The 19,444-nt window shown below is 42.3% G+C and overlaps 1 long non-coding RNA gene across 1 annotated transcript in view; it reads left to right on the top strand.

Annotated features, from left to right (window-relative positions):
- Positions 1-241: 241 nt before the first annotated feature.
- The window catches only part of LOC121165185, a 71,423-nt gene continuing 52,220 nt past the window's right edge, over positions 242-19,444 (top strand). The window contains exons 1-5 of the long non-coding RNA XR_005885201.1: positions 242-548; positions 1,656-1,805; positions 6,062-6,281; positions 9,104-9,243; positions 16,372-16,495. This is a non-coding gene — a long non-coding RNA (uncharacterized LOC121165185). The remainder of the gene's footprint in view (positions 549-1,655; positions 1,806-6,061; positions 6,282-9,103; positions 9,244-16,371; positions 16,496-19,444) is intronic.

Here is a 19,444-nt window from a genome sequence, read left to right as displayed (position 1 = left end):
AGTGTGTAGAATCATTCTGCTTGGATCAAGTTCAAGATTCAGTGTTCACTAACTGGTTTTTGAAAAACTGACCTTGACCTTTCTATACCTCAAAATATAATTTCTCAATATAAAATAGGAATAATAACAATTCTATTTACCTTAAAATCCATTTTGAGTTGAGATTATATGAGTTGGTACAAGTTAAATGCTTACAGTATAAGTGCCTAATATATATTAGCCATTATTATTATTTTCCAGATAATATGATCAAAATGTCTTCAAGTATCTAGAGAATCTGGAGAACCTCTGACCTCCACGTCCCTCTGAATTTCTTCCCACTGGGAAGAAAATAACGATCTGCTCTGTAGAAACCCTCATTGTCACTAGCTCACTAATTAGATTTTCAACTCTTCATGGCCAAGAGAATGACAGACAAAATTGGAATGTAGAAGAAAGGAATTGTTCCTAAATATAACGAGAAATTTTCTAAAATACATTGTTGCTATGGAGGCACTGTGTTTGCAGAAGGTGCAATGGACATGGGACCAAATGTCCTCTGCCCCTGGGTGAGTAACTTATTTCTCACCCTGCAAAATGATAATAACATCTTCTTGCAGTGGATGCAATGTTTGTGTTTCTCCAAAATTCATGTTAAAGTCCTAATCCCCAATGTGAAGAGATTTGGAAATTAAGCCTTTGAGAAGCAATTTAGTTAGGTTAGGTCTTGAGAGTAGGGTCCTCATAATGCACAAATGTCTTTATAAAAAGAGTCCAAGATACAAGACATTTCTCGTGCACAAACCAGAGAAGTGCCAAATGAAGATATAACAAGATGGCCATCTGCAAAGCAAGAGAGAGCTCTCAGCAGACACCAGATCTTCTAGCACTTTGGTCTTGGACTTCTCAGCTCCAGAACTGTAAGAAATAGATACTTGCTGTTTAAGCCATATAATCTATGGTGTTTTGTTATAACAACACAAATGGACTAAGATGCTGCTTTGCAGAGCATTTTGAGTATTCATCACATACAAATGTGTACACGCACACACACACACACACACACACACACACACACACACACACACACACACACACAGAACTCATATTCATGGAATGTTAGCAGTCCTTGGGAGGTAATTCTGGATGTTGCTTGTCTTTTGATTGTCCCTCAGTCATTGATGACCCTCAAAAATCTGTTGTAAGCCTCCTCTTCTCAACTCAGACTTCTCAACTCAGACTTTAATGAAAGAGAACTGTTTGCTCACCTTGACATCCAATTTCTCCTTTGTTCTTAGTAACAGAACTTGAGTTTTAGATGAACACCTAAACCACTGGTGTAAAGACAGTTCCCTACCTCCTTTGCAACTAAATGATAAAGAAATGATTATTTCATATGGTACTTCAAGGAATGTTTTTTTTTTGTGATTCTCATCATTCTCTTCTGAAATAAAGATGTAATGGTGAAGATCCTAAAACCATTTTTGAAAAAGAGGGGGCCTTGATTGTAAAAGCCATGTTCCAGGGTAGTCGGGAGAGGGCGAGGGAATAGAAACCCTTCTGAGGAACTGCCCCATCAGCCCTTGATTTCTCATCTTTATTGTCTTTTGTTTGAGAGAGCCATTTCCATTTTGTTAATAGCTATATTGGGTTTTCTTGTTATGTGCTTGACACAGGTGAACTTCAAGGCACATGGAGGAATGGGCAATGAGGTGACTAGTAGATAACAATGGACTGGAGAAGAGACCATATTTTGGAGGATACCATCTGAGATTCTGGTGCAATGAATGTGAGCGAAACTCAATATTGACTGAGACAGGTCAGAAGTAAGATCCATGTTCATATGAATAAATAATATATGTTTCTTGCACACATAGATTTGTAGAGTAGGATTTCTATTGCAACATATGTAGGTAATCTTTTGTATATGACATTCCTTAAGCTATTTCCCCACAGCTTCTTATAATGAAGACTTATTTCTATGTGAGTATAAATGTATATTATCACATTTGATGGGTGAGTATAGTCTGCTAAAAAGATGTGCTATAGCGTATCTCCAATATATCTTTAATTGTTTCTGCCAGCTGTTGTCTCAGAAGATGTAATGAATTCTGGTGCTTGTTGCTACTTGTGCATATATTGGGTGACTTGTTCCCGGTCTTGGCTCTTCAAGAGTGGTTGTTGGACTAACTAACTTAGCTGTGATTTCTGAGCATTCTGTGGTAGGCACACTCCTGACTTTTATTTTAGCCTTCCTGGTTTCCTGTCAGTACTGGCCCTTTCTGCAAGGCACCCACCCTTTTGGTGGTATGCTGTAATATCACTCTTCCACATTCTCCTCATATCCATCCTTTAAGGCTCAACTAAAATACTGTCAAGTGATCAAGTCACTACTGACCCACTACATCAAATCAAAATGGTCCATTTTTTATTATAGGTTAGCCCTTTACCTATACCTCCGGTGTGATCTTGATATTTTTATCTATTTCTGTAGGATCATAGCCTGCCCTGTTGCCCCTCCCAAACCTTGGAATTCCTTGACAAGAGGATTGATGCAGCCTCATCTCTCAAGACCAGTTATCCCAGTATTTTTCCAGGGCTTTGGAGATGTTTGTTGGATGAATGGCACCTCTGTTATCTTTCCCCATAATAATTTGCTTTGCATCATACCCTTGGATCTCAGTATCACTTAGAGACTCGTTCTGTAGTAAAAATCTCAAGGCTCTGCAGGTAAATTTCAAGTGTCTGAAAACATGCTTGCTCTTCTGCAGAGGCAATTAACAGGAAAACAGAGCATTATAAATGGCTGGGCTGGATTGCCCTGGATGGTTTCAAGCCTTCAAAAACAAAATGAGAGCGAAAAATGGACTTTCCTGCTGTCCCAGGAGCTGTAGGCTATCTCAGGTTGCACTTGGCTTGTCATTGTCCATCTGTTAGGGCTGTTAGCCCTGAAATACCTAAAGGAGAACGTAATGTCTTGAAGTGATCAGACAGGCCAGCCTGACCTGGGCCAGATCATTTCCAGTGGCTGATACATGAGGTTACCAGGACACCAATTTCACATGTGATAATTGCCACATGAGCCTTCCAAAGATGGAGGGGAGATGGATTGCCTCTTTGCTGAGTGGAGTTGTCTGGCAAGTTTAACAAGGGCATCTCCAGGCTCTTGCAGTCGGCTGATGGGAGGTTTCATGTGACAGGCAGTTAATGTCTAAGGACATTGAACTTACTGTGTGTGATCGCTGCAAGATGTCTTTCATGGTCTCACTGATGACTCATTCTCTCAGGGCCATCAATTTTTAGTTTGCTATCCTTGCTTCACTTTCCCTATGAGTAAGTTTATTTATAATCTTCAAATCTTCTATTCCTGTTTGATCTCTTGTGAACTTTTGGCATCAGCTGGGGGACTTCAGGCTGTTTAGGTTTAGGGTATGTACCTCAAGTCAAGTTGTCTAGACATCTGTTTCAGAAGTCAGTGTGGCTCTGCTGAGCGTGTCACTTGGGAGATGAATTTCTTTATGGCTAGCCTGACATTATTTTAGCAGAGTTTTATGTTATAATTTTATTCACTCACAGTCTAGAAGTGCTCTGCATTGCTGATCTCCACAGGCTGGGGGAATGGAAAGCCTCCGACAGAGTCTATGGCAGAAAAACATAACCAGCTCCAGCACCTGATTATTCACTGATGTTTCCAATGAATCTTCCAATTCCTGAGCCACCTGCTCCACCTAGGTTTTTTTTTTATCACTTAATATGAGAATGTAAACATGTCACCATTGCTGAGAGCATAACAACAACACCAACAGTGATGGCAATGGTGGCACTGATGGCCACCATTTATCAAGCATTGGCCAGGAGACCAAGGTATTCTCAGTGAAGATTGTCAAAATAAAAGAATTTTTAAAAAAGACATGAGATGAGAAGAGGAGGTATTTGGCTTAGTGGTCAAATACCCAAATGCCTGTTGGGATGCCTATTGGAGCGCTTGGGTTAGTCTAGGTTCTACTCGCGGTTCCCTGGGAGGCAGGGACAATGACTCAGGTAGTAGTGGCCTTGCTTTTTATCCGGCAGACATGGGTAGAGTTCTCAGCTCCTGGTTTTTTGCCTGATTTAGTCCTGGTCATTTTGGGTTTTTGAGCAGTAAAGCAGTTGGAGGGAATTCTCCTTGTATTTATTCTTACATCAAATAAATTTAAGAAATTATATACGCATTTTCCTGTGTATATTATTTTCTTCAAGATAAGAGTGTAATAGGTATAATATTCTTTTGTGCGGTTCTCATAATTAGTACAACTTTCTTTTACTATTGTGTGGTGACATAATTTCTGCCTTTTTACTATTAGACATGAAAGCATCATGAATGTTTGTAACCCATCCTTGTTGATTTGAGCTATTGTAGCATAGGACTTCAGTTAAGTTAAATCTTTGTGCCTCAGTTTTCTCATCTACAGATGGGGCTAATTTCAATACCTACAATATAAAGTTGCTGAATGAATAAATAAAATATTACATTTGCACAGCAGTGTTTAGCACAGCATTTTATGAGTTTTCAACTTATATTAATTTTCACTATTTTTTTTGCATTTAGGCATATGTGTGTGTATACTCTCTCCCCATTAAAATGGAAGCTCTCCGAACACTATAATATGATTTTTGCCTGCTCTGCAAGGCACCAAGCAGTAGTAAGCATGTGGTAAAGTCAGTATACATTCTTTCATAAACCAACTGATGACCTGTTGGTCCACCAACAACCACATTCTTTGGAAAGGGTGTCAGCATCCTTAGGCTCCCATAGCTCTCCTTGGCCTGAAAAACCTCCATGGGCCCTGCTCACATTTGCTCCCTTCATCTCCTGCTGTCGTGTCAGCCTTTCTCCATGTAATCATGGCTGCAGGGGGTCAAAACCACAGGTGACTCAAAGCAGGGGAGCTCAGGAGCATTCTGTGACCTCTCCCCTCAGCATGTCACTGACTTGTTCTAGAAACAGAAGCAGATGAATTGGAAGAGGCTGAGAATGAAAAAGGACAACAGATGCTTTTGCCCCTGAGAGATGCCACCTTGGAGAGATGCAAGGAGATAAGACAAGGACAGAGCTATAAAGTACGGCTGGACAGGGTGCCAGCAGTATACTCTGTTCTGATAGAATAGGAATGCAATTGTATTGGTGGCAGGGGATAGGGTTGGAAGACTGTTGTTGGAGGTTGTATTTTCCTCCTCATGGAACTGTGGAATTAAGGGTCCTCCCCACACCCAGCCCTACATTAGTGCACGTCCCTGCAGGTCTCTGGATCTCTGATAGGATAGTAGTGCCTGGGGCAGCAGGCCACTCCCCATGCTGGCCTCAGATCTGAGGTGTTCTACAGGCCGAGGCTAGACTTGGTGCTTAAGGAGATGGGCATCACCCCTTCCATGTTTCAGTAGCTTCAGCTCCGTGGCATTTCCAGATGCTTCCTTCTTCCCTTCCCTGAGCCTTGGAATCAGGGAATCTGAAATTGTTGACCATGTGGAAAACAGGAGCGCTGGGGAGTCAATATTTCCTTCTTCTGGTAAAAGAGCTGAACTGAGAAACTAAGACTATATCTGACTTGTTTGAAAAGGACAAGAGTGAGCAGGGGAGTTTCCAGAAAATGATGTGTCTCCCCTTTCTCATGAATACACATCTGGCTTCCCAGCAGTGCCAGGAGGTCCAGAAGCTCAGGAGGGATGACCATGCTGACAGCCTGGAGGTGCAATTCTAGACAGCAGGACTCCCAGCCCCAGGAGACACGGCATGGAAGCAGGGTACCACCATAACTTGCTGAGGGTCTTGCTGAATACAGATGGTGTTGAGAGCTACATTTGTTTCTGCCACTGCCCCTTGGGACCTTGCAGACTTTGTGATTCTGGCACATCTTTCAGAGAAAAGGATGGCAGAGGTGTAGTCAGAATGGGAGTACTGGAAGGAAGTTCTAGAAGTTCCACAAGGGAATGAATTTATCCAGTGCTTGTTTGCATGTCCTCAGCCAGTGTTTGTTGAATGCATGATGAGGGAAGAAATATGCAAAATACAAATTGCTTTTTTTTTTTTTTTTTTGATTAACAGGTTCAGGAAGGAAAAAGAGCATAGACTGGGTGCATTGAGGTGATGCCATTCTCCATGTCTGCTGAAGGTTAGCTTCAAGTCATTGGACGAAGCTCCAGGTTATGGACAATACTAAAGGCCATCAGATGTCCTCCAAGACTCCTATAAAGGCTAGCTGCCCTGAAACAGCCAGTGACCCAGTCAGAAGATGACATGAATCTTCACCAGACATCTAAAGGAGGTTGGCTTTGAAACGAAAATAATTTGAATTGAGGAATGGAAACGCAGCCTACTGCCTTGTGCTAACTTAGGCACTGGCTACCTCAGGATGAATCACAGGGACTCCCAGCCTGAGGACGCTTGGCACAGAATGTTCACAATGGGAAATGTCAAGTAAATAACTGAAATACTGTCGACTGCTACAGCAGCTTTTATTTAGAAAAAAACAAACCAGCAGTGTTCAAAAGATAACCTATTTTATTTAATAAAATATATTTGAAGGGGGAAAAAACAGCTTTCCTGAACCCTGCAGAGTCAGAGGCAGGAAAGGCAAACACAATGACATTTCTTTAGGCTCACTGACTTGTCTGTTACCTCATTTCCTTTAGGCTGCTCCAGCTTCTTTCTAGACGCACGATCTGGGAGATATGCCCACCTGAGAAATCCCACAGGGAGTGGGAAAGGGTCACAGCTGTGTGCTGCACAGATTGGCCAAGGTCATAGTGTGCTCCGGTCCCTGGCCCCAGCCCCGTGTAGCTGGTGCAGAAGCAGCCTTCTGCTTTGTATTGACCCCTTCTATTTTCCAAACTGCATGGGTTTAAAAAAATAAAACCCTGACTCAAGCCATTTTCCCCATTAACACTACCTGTGCATTAATGCCTCATTGCATTCTAAATGTCAAACTCTAATGGAATAATAGGCTTTAACCCAGAGCAGACAGCGAGGCTGATCAGGTGTTAAAAGAAGGATTATTAATGAAAATGAGGGAAACAGTATACTTAAGAGAGAGTATATTCAAGTGAGAAAATGGTGGGCTGGGATCATGGTTTGCTGCAGCTCATGGGGAGCAGCTGCAGAACCTGTTGTCTGCTGCACAACAGAGGGGTGCTGTTTCCTGGGGAGCAGTGACTCACCTTCCATCACAGGGGGGTAGCACGTCTCCTGCATAGGAGCTCCTGGCTCCCCTGAGTTCCTGAGACAGATGTTACAGAGAGTGGGGGAGAATCTCGCAGGAGACTGTGATATGAAGCTACCAGAGGTGTGGTTTGGAAGACAAACAGGAAGCAAGGGGGGTGGTGGTTCAAGGTGTTTTGGGACCAGAAATGGTACAAGATAGAACTAAAACCATGATAGCAGAAACAATGGAGAAAGCCCCACTTCCCCACGTCAGTGCTAAGACTGGGGGAAGTGAATTTTGTTCATCTGGCACAGCTCTTCAGAAGGATTTAAGGAAAGGCCCTTTCCCTTGGTGACCCCAGGGACAGTTATATCCCTTGTGCTTTGCTCCAGTGCCTATTTTGTTATGGTAACAGATGTGAAAACATCTTTAATTGAAAAGTGTATTTCACCCAATGAGTGTTTATTTAACAGTTTGTAAAAAAAAAAAAAAATGTGTAGTCCTAATATGGGAAAGTACTGTGTTCTATGCAAAGGAAAAAGAAAAAGGCTTTTGAGGCTAAATGGTTACAAAGTGAGGCAAGTGATGATGGCTCCTCAATTGAAAAACCATGAGATCTTGATAAGGAGATTATTTTCAGCTTGATATCTAATAATTGGAAGTTTCTTTGGAAATAGATGGCAGGAGGGCTAAGAAAAAGCTGGACAGACAGGTAGAGACAACATGCCAGTTCAAGAAGCCGCATGAGGGAGACATGGGATGGAAATGGCTTACCTGTGTTCTAGGAGTGTAGAGTAACTGGATATCTGGAGTGAAGGATGCGTAGAGGGAATAATCCAAGATAAGGTTGGAACACAAAGGAATTGTGTGACTTGGAGGGCCATGAAGCTAGGGTGAGAAGTGGGAACTGTATTCATAGCTAACGGGGGCCTCTGTCAAATGGGTCTTGCAAATAATTTAATTTTGTTGAATGGTATAATGTGGACTAAAGCAAAGAAACATTCATTGTCCCTGTTAGGAGGTTCTTGTAATAGCCCAGATATGAAACATTAAAGAATGGAATTGGATGATGACAGGGAACTAAAAGGAAAAAAAAAAGGCGTGGAATGGGAATAAGGAAAAATCATCAAGTGCTCATTGGAAATAAGAGTCCTGGGAGTAAAGAAGGTTAAGGCTACAAGGGAGAAGGGACAGGGGGAGGAGCATCTGGTTTAATTCTGAGATACCAGAAGCCTGCAACTTCTACTTGAGATCCTGAGGTCATCCAGTTCGTCTTGGAGGAGGAGCCCTGTGTAGGCTATGAAAATATGGCTGGCAGAGAGAGCTGTCAGAAAACTTTATAGCCTATTGTTCAGATGCACAAAATGATGGGCTGTGATCAAGGGCAACAAAGAGCTATTTCTGAGTTGAAAGTTACGAGTTGAAGATGACTCAGTTTTCTACCTGTGGAAAACAGGTGGCTGGTGATGTCTGTTAGTCTATTACTGGAAACCAGGAGCGCCGGCAGAGGAATGCTTTGTGGAGAATGGCAATTAATGATGTTTTGGACTTGCTGAGCTTGAAGTGCTTTTAGAACATCTGAGTGAAGATCTTCAGGAGAGAGCTGGAAATAAAGACCAAGAGTCCTTTGGAAACACAGGCTAAAAACAGAAACTAGAGTCAGCAACATAGAGATATAAATAGATGCACCAAGGTTGGGCTCCTGGGTAACCCCAACCTTCACAAGGCATTTAATAGCCTGCACTGGGATTTAACAGTCATTATGTCTTTGATCATTACAGCCTCATGGGTTAGGGAGTGAAAGTTTCATTAAAACCTATGTTTCATGGCAAGGGTAGTGTACAAAGATGGGGCTGGTAGAACAGTCTCGTATCGTAGTGATGTGCTAACTTATTTTGAGGGGAAAATTTATCCAGTTTTCTTGATTATTTCTTTATTGCTTATAGGTCTTTGGAGCAAGAATCTTCCTGCTTTTCTGAGCTCAATTTGATCTTGAACAAATCACCAGAAAAATTTCCATCTAGAAGACCAAGGACAGAAGTAGATAGGATATGTGTTATAGCAGCCAGAATGCTTTTTGTCACAGGTAACTTAACAGAGGTCTTAACTTTTGATTACAAAGAAAGTTGTGTGTGTGTGTGTTTTAATATGGCAAGACGTCTGGAGATAGAAAACTAAAGTGTGGGTTTGGCAGTTGAGTTCAGAGAGTTTTTAACCATTCTAGTCTTTACCTTGTAACTTTTAGGTGACTTATGTGTTTCAAGTTTCATGGTCACCTATGCAGGAAAAAGAGAATACCATCTATGTTGATTTTTTTTCCATAATCAGAAATACCACAAAAACACTCCTCGCCTGTTGGCCAGAACTTTGTCATGCAGAGTGTTTAGGAATGTAAATATTTAGCATTTTCTATTCTCTGTAACAGAGTCAGGCAATGATATTGGGCTGGGACTGAATCCTACTTGGCCACCCAGCACTCTGCTACTTGTTTTTCTCAATCACATTGATTATTGTAAGAAAATTACAACCATACAATAACAGAACAGTGGAAATAGTCTCTGATCACGGCACAGCATTCTTTTTCTTACAAAGTTTTTCGTGTTTACAAAACTTGGTGTTTGTTCTTTACTGCCATCCTCTGAGGCTTTTATGGTTCTTTGACTGTTGAGGAAACAGAACTGAGGGGAAGCAGAGAGACTTCTTAAAGTCATAAGGTTAATAGCAGAGATGAATGAACGGCTGCTATGTGGCCACAGTGTCAGTAAGGCCTGATAAAGACCCTCCAATCCAGAGCTGCTTCCACTGGCCACAAGCTGTTTTGTCTAGATGCTAACACAGTTACCATGCTAAGTTCTTGCCTTGGCATTTTCACAAATAAGTATATGTTTGGGATCTCAGTGCCAATTTGCCCTGTAGGGTTTCCCACAGTGTCTCTGATCTCAGGTAGGTAGAGACCGAAAGAGGTTGGAGAAGCACACAGCCACTGCCAAGGTCATCTTGTTACTGTTAGTCCTTTCCTTCATCTCCCTTTATAGCTGCAAAGATGTGTAGACTGAGAGACACAAGTAACCTTGTTGAATATGAACATGTAATAAGGCATCCAGGGAACTTACTAATAGGAAAGAGGTATCCATTCAGTTGTGAGCAAATAAGAGATGCACAAGCACATGTGTAACTACAACCATTTGCTGGTCACTTGGGTATCCTGAGGTTCTCCAGGTCCCCAGGATCACCCTGTTGATTAAATTTGTCTACAGTCTTCCAGTTATGACTAGTGGCACATGTGGCACCCATCTTCACATCTCTGGGAAGTCCTGCGGGAAACGGTATGTGTTTTTCCAGTGATTCCAGGGTCTCCTCTCCTCTCTTCTTCTCTCTTCTTCTCCTCTTTCGTCCCCTTCCTTCCACTTCCCAACTTTTGCTTAATTATTTTACTTCTTGATTTGTTTCACCAAAGTGAATATGGATATGCCAAAGATCCATGTAACCCTATCACAAAATGTATCACTTGGTGCTTGATATTGCTGTGAATTTTTCAGTGCCTTAGAATTTCACCTCCATGGGCAGGTAGGTATGTATCTCAGACTTTTATCTAAGCTCTGGTGCCCTGTGGCAGATAACCAGGCAGGACTAGAGGGAAGCAAGGGTTCTACATTTCCAACTCTTGGTGCTTCTTGTGCTGGTCATGCTAGGCTGACTCCCAGTACAACAATGCATCACAGAAAAAGCAAACAATTTCAAAGTCAGTACTAAGTATTCCTGTGCTTTAGGTCACCAAGCTCTTCCCACAGTATTCATGGACCCTCCTTAGTAGAGATGTGGGGCTTTCTCTGAGCTCTTCTTGGTGGTTCATTTTCTTATCCTTTGGGTACTAATTACCATTCCTAGCTCCGTTTCTCCATTTAGCTCAACCCGGCCATGCCCCCTGACTTTCACCCTTCACTGTGAGTGACCATCAAAACTCTGAGCTGAACAAAGACTGTATTTTGCCTAAGAAGAGCTCCATAGACTGGTATGCTTGAGTAGCGGTGGCATGGCCATGTGTCTGGACTGTGTTTCTGAAGCTGATCAAAGTCTGGAGTTAGCTAATCATTCTCTAGGTGAGACCTTCTTGTTGGGAAATAGTTTGGTAGGCCAGGCTGTGTCCTGGGCTAGCCTGAGGTTCTGGCACTGGTTGAGTGTATACCTGCACAACTGTGTGCTTTGTGAATCCATACGGTCTCTTCACCATCATGAGTTTCCACATACTCATATGTAAAATGGTATGGAGATTATGAGACAGTAGCTGTGAAGTTGAGTTTTAAATTGTACAGTGCTCCAAAATGCTATTGTAGTATAACAGAATAGCAACAGGCTGAGGACTAATGGCTGGGATGATGTGAACTGGATTGGGGGAGGGCCATGGAGAAGGGGCAGGAAATCAGAATGCCATGTTTTCTGCTGGATGATCCCCACAGGAAATGACCTGCTTCTTACTGAACTCCTCTCTCAGGAGCCTCAATTAGGAAGTGACTGAAGTGCCAAGTCCAATTAGTGGCTAATTTCCCAAAGTGCCAGAAGAACTTCAGTCAGGTTCCTAATGCCTAAGATCATTTGGTGGAAGTATGAAGCAGTGAAGCAACTCGCAGGAAACTTCTTATCTCTTTGGGGTCTCCCATACCAGCACACTTTTAAAATTAATTTTATTTTTTATAATGATTACATGGTTGATAAGGGTGGGGAGGGTAGATGTCTAGGAAAAACTGGGTGAACTTACTGTTGCCAATTTTGCTATTTCTTCTTGCTGTTTCTGGGGAAGGGGAGAGACAAAGAGGGAAGTCACTCATGACTTTCCAAGTGTCCCAGTACCTATGGATGAGGAACCACCGCCTCTTATCAGCCCAGAGTCTCAATGTGTACATATTCCGAGGATTCCACCCAAGTGGTTTGGATAGTTCTAGAATGCTGTTGATTTCACCGATCGAAGGATGATATCACCCTCCCAATGTCCGTTGGCTGACATAGTAAGCCTCAGGTCTCCAGTCACTGAGGTTTTTTTCTGTCATCGTTTGACTGGGGTAGTTGTCCAGCTTGTTCTGTTCTTCTATTGTGACACAAAATGAGCTGCCATATTCACCTTTTACAACAGGGCCTGTGTCCACTGCTCTGCTTTTTTCACTAAGTAGGACATGTTCTTACACGGCAACCCAAGGACCTGGGCAAAACAATCCAAGCCCCTCCAGATCCCTCTAGGACCTGGGCCAGGCGACCCAAGCTGCACCAGATTTCCCATCCCTGTGCTCACAAACCCAGCCCCCACTACGCAGGTGGGCCCTAGGACCTGAGCCAAGTTACCTAAGCCCTGTCAGATCCCCTCACCCTGAGACTCAAGTACCTGGTCCTCCCAGGCCCATGCGAGCATGAATCGTCTCATCTCAGTATCCACAATCTTATTGTACAGCCTGGATTGGTCTAGTCTGCCCCTTGTTGCAGCTTATGCTGGTGGGTGCTACAGCCTAGCCCACTGAGCCTGATTGTTGTCCCAGTCCTAATGTGAACTGGCTGATGTAGCCCAATTTGGTTCCTCCTGCCCTCTGTCCTAGTTCTCAGATCTGCCAGTGGATGTTATGAATTGGCCCAGACTGGTCTGTCCCCAGACCTGACCCACATGTATGCTTGCAGGTACAGTATTCTGGCGAGGTCTGGGCTGCTCCTTGCCTTGCTGTTTGTATTCACCTGCAGGGACTGCGTCCCAATGAAGGTGTTTCCCAAACTCCTCTATTGAATCTCCTCCCAGTGGCAGTTCTTGCGCACACCAGTGGGTCCTTGGCTAAGGTTGACTTTGTCTACTTCCTGTCCTGGCAAGAACAGTAACCTTGCTCCACTGGCCCACACTCCTTCTGGTTCTTACCAGCACATTTTTAAAAACCAATTTACACTAGGAGTCTGCTGAGACATGGCTGCAAAAATAATGCTTAGAACTGCCTCTCTGTTAATCTGTGAATTTCATTTTCAGTATCAGCAAAAGGCGAAGATAGAATTCAATAAAGCATTTAGTGCTAGTTAAGTGGTGGAAAAATTATTCTTGGTTCTCATTACTCTTCTACTTATGAGCAGCTATCAATGAACTGTAAGCAAATGCTTTGCCTAGCTGTGGCATCTCTTCCTGATTGACTGATAGAAAACATGGAAAATGCTAACTACAAAATAATTTCCTAGTATTTCTAATCAGATGTGCTGTCTTGCAGGAAACGAATCCTAATGAATAGAGCTAATACATGTGCTGGGCATTAATGTGAGACCTTGAGTTCTTGGGCCTCAGATAAATTCTTCAATATATACATTTTCAGATCATAGGGAGCTACCCACAGCCTCCTCTGAGCAGCAAATGGGGGTCGCAGTGGCTTGCTGAAATGCCAAAGAAGCTTCTCCATTGTTCTAGTTTTGTTCCATCAGCCTTTGCTTAGAGATGACTGGAGGTATCATTTCTTCAATAACAATAGTAATAATAAAATACCTAATTTATTAAGTGTATGGCAAATGGGACAAAAGTGAAATTAACCAAACCCCTAATTAAGAAAATGGCACTTAAATGTTAATATTCTAGTTATTGTAATTAAGTTTCCTTTTTACTGCTTTTAATTATTATTATTATTTTATGCTACAGTTCCATAGGCTCTGGGGTTTCCCATCTTCCTTCCCGCAACTGATTTCCCCTCTAGTATTACAATGGGTGGTCCTTCATGAACAATCGTTAAGTCCATCATTCTGCTATTGAAGTGCTTCCTGAGAGTGTAGGCATGGACAATGGCAGAGTCCAGCATCCTACTATCAGGATATAGTCAACAGTTTTACTGGGAGTCCATCTTTGGTCTGGATGCAGAGAGACATACTGCGCTCTGTCTCCACATCTGGTCATGTCAATCTCCACTGCATTTCTATCTATCTTAAATACAGAGCCAGAAAACACAATCCACAGTGGGGAAAAAAACAGACAATTCATATTAACGTGAAGTTAAGCAACATACTACAGAACGACCAATGCGTTGCTTAAGTCATTAAAAAAATGACACTTAAATATTAATGTTGTAGTTATTGTAATTAAATATCTCAACAGTAATGTTTAGAAATAATTATTTGTGTTGAATTATTCTTTGTCCTATGGGTAAAGGTGATAGTCCTGGTTGCAAAAACACAGTATTGACATTGCTCTAAATATTCCAGGTCCCAGTGTACTAAGGGGACACGTTTTCACATATGGTTCGGGTCTTAACACAAGAGGCAAATTTCTGTATCATCCTCAGGAGACTGAAGCGTAAATTAAAAACAAAAAATCGCTCTAGTAGAAGAGTCAAGTTCATTTTCCATGGTCAACCCTGCTCTATAATTGGGGATGCTGGGCATCGGTTACGTTACATTTGCAATGAACGGGATTGAATTGTAGAGAACTGGTACAGTCTGGCGGAGGGTACTCAAAGCTCTGATTCAGTAAAATGCACATAAAGGAATTACAGATGTGGCTAGAGCCACGTCCTGGTGAATTGAGAGTATGACATCATGCCTTGCAGTAAATGCTGAGGTCAGCATGTTGTGATATCTGTGAATCAGTTTAAATACTTAAGCTTAGATCTGGTAACATTGAGAATGCGTGTGAACTGATTTATGCCACATTTTAGGGAAAACTAGCTGCCTTAATTAGAAGTTCATTTTCTGAGAATATTTAGTTAACAATTAGAAACAATACTCCAGAAGCTACCATAGGGGATTCCCCTCTCCTCTCTCTCCCTTCATTCCTTCCTTACTTTCTCTTTCACCAATCCCAAAGGCATAATTAGCATAATACATATTGGACATGAAACTTAACAGGTGAAAGTAATGGCTTGTTAATTAGAAGATGGATACCTGAAAGGGTTTCTCTCTGATTTTTACTTAGCAAGTCTGGATTAGTTAAAATATCTCAGAGACATTCTCCTTCTTTATACAAATCAGATATAAAACTTGAGCACGCCCACTAGTCTAAACTTTCAGGGAGATCTCTACGCAGTACTTCTAGTACAAAGATCAGCAGATGTTTCCTATGAAGGACAAGGCAGTTAGTATTGCATGCCTCGATGCTCGCGTAGTCTGTTCTTCCAGACTGCATTCTGCCTTTGGCCTGTGAAAGTCGTGGTAAAAAACAAGTTGAAGATTGGATGTGAATGTTCCAATTGAACTTCATTTACAAAATGAGACACAGTTGAGTCTGTCCTAGGGCTGGAAGTTAGGCCATCTTTGCAAATAGTGTTTTGTCTGCCCCAGGTGAATCTTAACCTGACAGCTCAGACGGAATCTTGGGATGAAGTCAGAGACAGAGCGGATATATGGATAGTTTTGTGACGATGTACTGATGATTAGTGTTACCTTTGTGGTCAAATTTGGACTCAGACTTGGCACTGTAGGCTCGCAGTAAGGAATTAGAAAATACATATACAACTAAAATTGCTTTTGGCCATTTTTATTTTCCAATTTAATGGTTGTATACATTGAATTGTCCTGGGTCACAACCTTCTACAAGATTAGGGTGCTTGTATTAGATAGTGGTCTCCCACTGCTGCAGTCCTTCCTCATGGTGTGTTACATGATAGGTGCTCGATGCAGATTTCCTGAATCAGTGACCGGGTTGATGCTCGCTGGACAGTTTAGTTCAAGATGAGCTGTTTCCTGGGATTCTGATATGCCTAGCCCTTAACTATCAATGTCAGCATGAGAATTAGACATGTGGATGAAATACTATGCAAACTTACAGTATCAACTTTAGAGATTTTAATTCATAAATTTATCACCTGATTTCCATTTGTTTCATCAAGTTTTATGCAGAGAGTGAAATGAAAATTCTGAGCTCTTTACATTGTCCTCATGTTATTTTTATATCTAACATTGATTTAGTTAACATGACTTAGGAATGAAACTTTAATTTCTGCTGTGAACTAGTCCTCATTGTAGATAACCTAGTACATAATTGAGATAACTAATAACTGACTATAACTGGAAGAACAACGGTGACTTTTTTCTTCACTTTTCTCCTTGTGTCTCTCTACAGAGCTCTTTGCAGTGAGGGCTTTCTTGTTTTAATACCTGTCCTGACATTTTCAGATTAAGCCAGTATTTAGTAAGCAACTTTCATGTACATAGCACTGTGTTAGTTGTCCTGAGGGAACAGAGGTGTAAATGATGTAATCTCTGATCTTAAGTTCAGGTGGAGAAAAGATGGGCAGCTTGGAGTCATGAATGCCTGATTGGATCCAGACCTTTAAAGACAGGTGGGATTTTGGTGGATGATGGGAGCTGATGTAGACGAGTGGATGAGAGAAGACTTACAGGTTAGTGCCTTCTGGGTGTGTTTGCATACAAGTCGCTGGTCAGGTTTTTTGGGGTCATTTTTACACAAGCGTAGAAGCCTGTCCTCAGGTGGGTGGGAGGGCTGTGAGAGAGACCTTTCTACAGGATCACCTTTACTCCAGGACAGATTCCTTTAAAGGCCAAAGGAGAATACCTCTGCTGAAAGTTTGATAGGTGCGGCAGCTTGAACTCTGACATCTGGCCCGTCCTGAGAAGCCAGGAGCTAATGTTATTTAAAGTGCTCAGAGGTTAGCTACGGTGAAGAGAAAGCTGTGTCACTAATGTAACATGTAACAATGAGAAGCTATTGTGGGAAATGGTGAGGTAATAAGCTGAAAGGCTGCTGGGCTGTGGAGACCAGGTCTCCTTCCCTGCCTTCCTCTTGTCTCTCACCAGCTGAGGCTGATAACGCATAGCCAACTACCTTAACGATATTTCTTACCTGCATAAGAAATCCTCTGGAATCCTTTTTTTTTTCTTTTTTTAAAAGATTTATTTATTTATTGGAAATTCAGATATACAGAGAGGAAGAGAGACAGAGAGGAAGATCTTCCGTCCAATGATTCATTCCCCAAGTGAGTGCAACAGCCGATGCTATGCCGATCCGAAGCTAGGATCCAGGAACTTCTTCCAGGTATCCCACATGGGTGCAGGGTCCCAAAGTTTTGGGCCGTCCTCGACTGCTTTCCCAGGCTACAAGCAGGGAGCTGGATGGGAAGTGGAGCTGCTAGGATTATAACTGGCGCCCATATGGGATCCCAGGGCGTTCACGGTGAGGACTTTAGCCGCTAGGCCACGCCGCTGGGCCCAAAGCTTCTCCCAGGTCTCTCACGTGGGTGCAGGGTCCCAAGGCTTTGGGCCGTCCTCGACTGCTTCCCTAGGCCACAAGCAGGGAGCTGGATGGGAAACGGGGCTGCCGGGATTAGAACCGGTGCCCATATGAGATCCAGGCGGGTTGAAGGTGAGAACTTTAGCCACTAGGCCACCAACCTGGGTCTAGAATCCTTTTTTTAAGAGAGATTTATTTATTTTTATTTGAAAGGAATGTTTACAGAGAGAAGGAGAGACAGAGAAAGATCTTCTGTCTGCTGGCTCACTCCCCAAGTGGCTGCAACGGCCAGAGCCGAACTGATCCAAAGCTGGGAGCTTCCTCCAGGTGTCCCATGTGGGTGCAGGGACCCAAGGTTTTGGGCCGTTCTCAACTGCTTTCCCAGGTTATAAGCAGAATGCTGGATCCTGGGTGTTCAAGGTGAGTTATTTAGCTGCTAGGCTATCACTCTGGCCCCAAATCATCTGGAATTAAAAGAAAAATTCATAATTTGTAGGTTCACTCAATCTAAATCAGTAGATTCAGATGTACTAATGCAGAGGTGAGAGTATGCAATTCAATCCTTGTGATGTGTTTGGGGCAGGACTATAGCATGTGGGCCCAGGGGGCTCAAAATAAGTGAGTGAGCAAGGGGCAAAGCTGGTCCTAAGCTGGGCTCATTTGACTCCTAGTCCTCTGCTTTTACTACTGTGCAAGCCACTGCCTCAGCACAAGTTGCACTCTCCTCAAGGCCAGTTCTAAAGGTTTTCCAGCTATGGTATGTTCTAGGCTTTTTAAAAGTTGTATGAGCACATTAGTAGCCCCAAGGGATTCCACTGAAGTCAAGTCTTCTTTCTCAGCGCATTTATGTGGGCAATTTTCACTCCTCACTTTTCCAGACAGAGGAGCGGGCACACACACAAAGTATCCCCAACTTCTGTTAAAATTATCTTGGGTTTTGGAAGATCGTGTTCGTGTTTCTAACTTCCTTTACCTGAAGGGTGCCTCTGGATATTCGGTCAGGTGATGAGTGGGAAGTTTCAAAAGAATGATCTGTTTCAGGTTTCATTGCTTAATGATGTTCAAAAAAAGCCAGTGCAGGTGATTGAAGTGTGAACCTACAGGCAGAATATATTTTAATTTCCATTTAAAGTGGGGAGCAAGCCCATGGGGAGCTGGCCTGACCTCATTTGGTAGCAAAAGGCAGGTATAGGCATAGCTAATAATGAAGGTATCTTATATTTGTAAAAGGTTTTGTGCTTTTAAAGTTCTTTGACATACTTTACTATAATTTTTACCCTTTCACTAGTCCCAAGAGGAGACTAGAATTATTATTGCCTCTGCATATATGAAAAATGTGATGAAGAAAGATTCAATAATATATCTTCTGTTACCTGGATTCATAATCCCACTATGACATTGGCAGTGTTACAGTTCTAGAGATCACATCTAGTGCTGTTTGTTGTAGAGAAGGCATGACATGTGGTGTAATCTCCTCCATGTATAGCAAAATTAATCATTACCATGTTTGAAATCAATTTTGACCGATTGGACAATGGCTATAGTACATGCAAAACACTTCATCCCACTGGACCCTAACATCCTCTTCGAAAAATGTTTATCACAAAGCACCCCCAAGTTTTTCATCTTAAAATTTTGTGATTTGGATCATAATGGATTTTGAATGGAATATTTTGTTACATGGATCCTTATTGAACTTTCAGGATAGGTCAAGCGCATTTTAATCGGCTTTCCAGAAGTAGTTTAGCTATTTTGGGTTTCGGAAGCATTCCTAGAAACCTCTGAGACTGTTTCCTTTAGCCTAAGAATCAGCTAATGAAGCCTGTTTCCTTCATAATGTGAATATAGTGTGGTCATATCATGGTGGTGTTTAAATGCTTTCAAGTTTTTCAGTAGAGATGATGTAGTGTGAAAAAAAAGATTGACATGTTATAGCATATATGTTAGAAAAAGCATTGATGAGGTATAGAAGCAGAGGATATTCATGTTAGGAGGGCTTTGCAGCCCATGATACCAGCCTCACTTCATTGGGATGGCGCCCATGTCTTACAGAGGTTAGATAGCTTGCCCAAACTGACGTGGCAGGCAGTGGCACTGCCAG

This window comes from Ochotona curzoniae, unplaced genomic scaffold (genome assembly GCF_017591425.1).
Source record: "Ochotona curzoniae isolate NIBS_2020 unplaced genomic scaffold, NIBS_Ocur_1.0 contig_883, whole genome shotgun sequence".
In the NCBI taxonomy this organism is placed as follows: domain Eukaryota; kingdom Metazoa; phylum Chordata; class Mammalia; order Lagomorpha; family Ochotonidae; genus Ochotona; species Ochotona curzoniae.
Note: the sequence above shows the minus strand (reverse complement) of the source record. Positions and strands in the feature narration are given on the sequence as shown.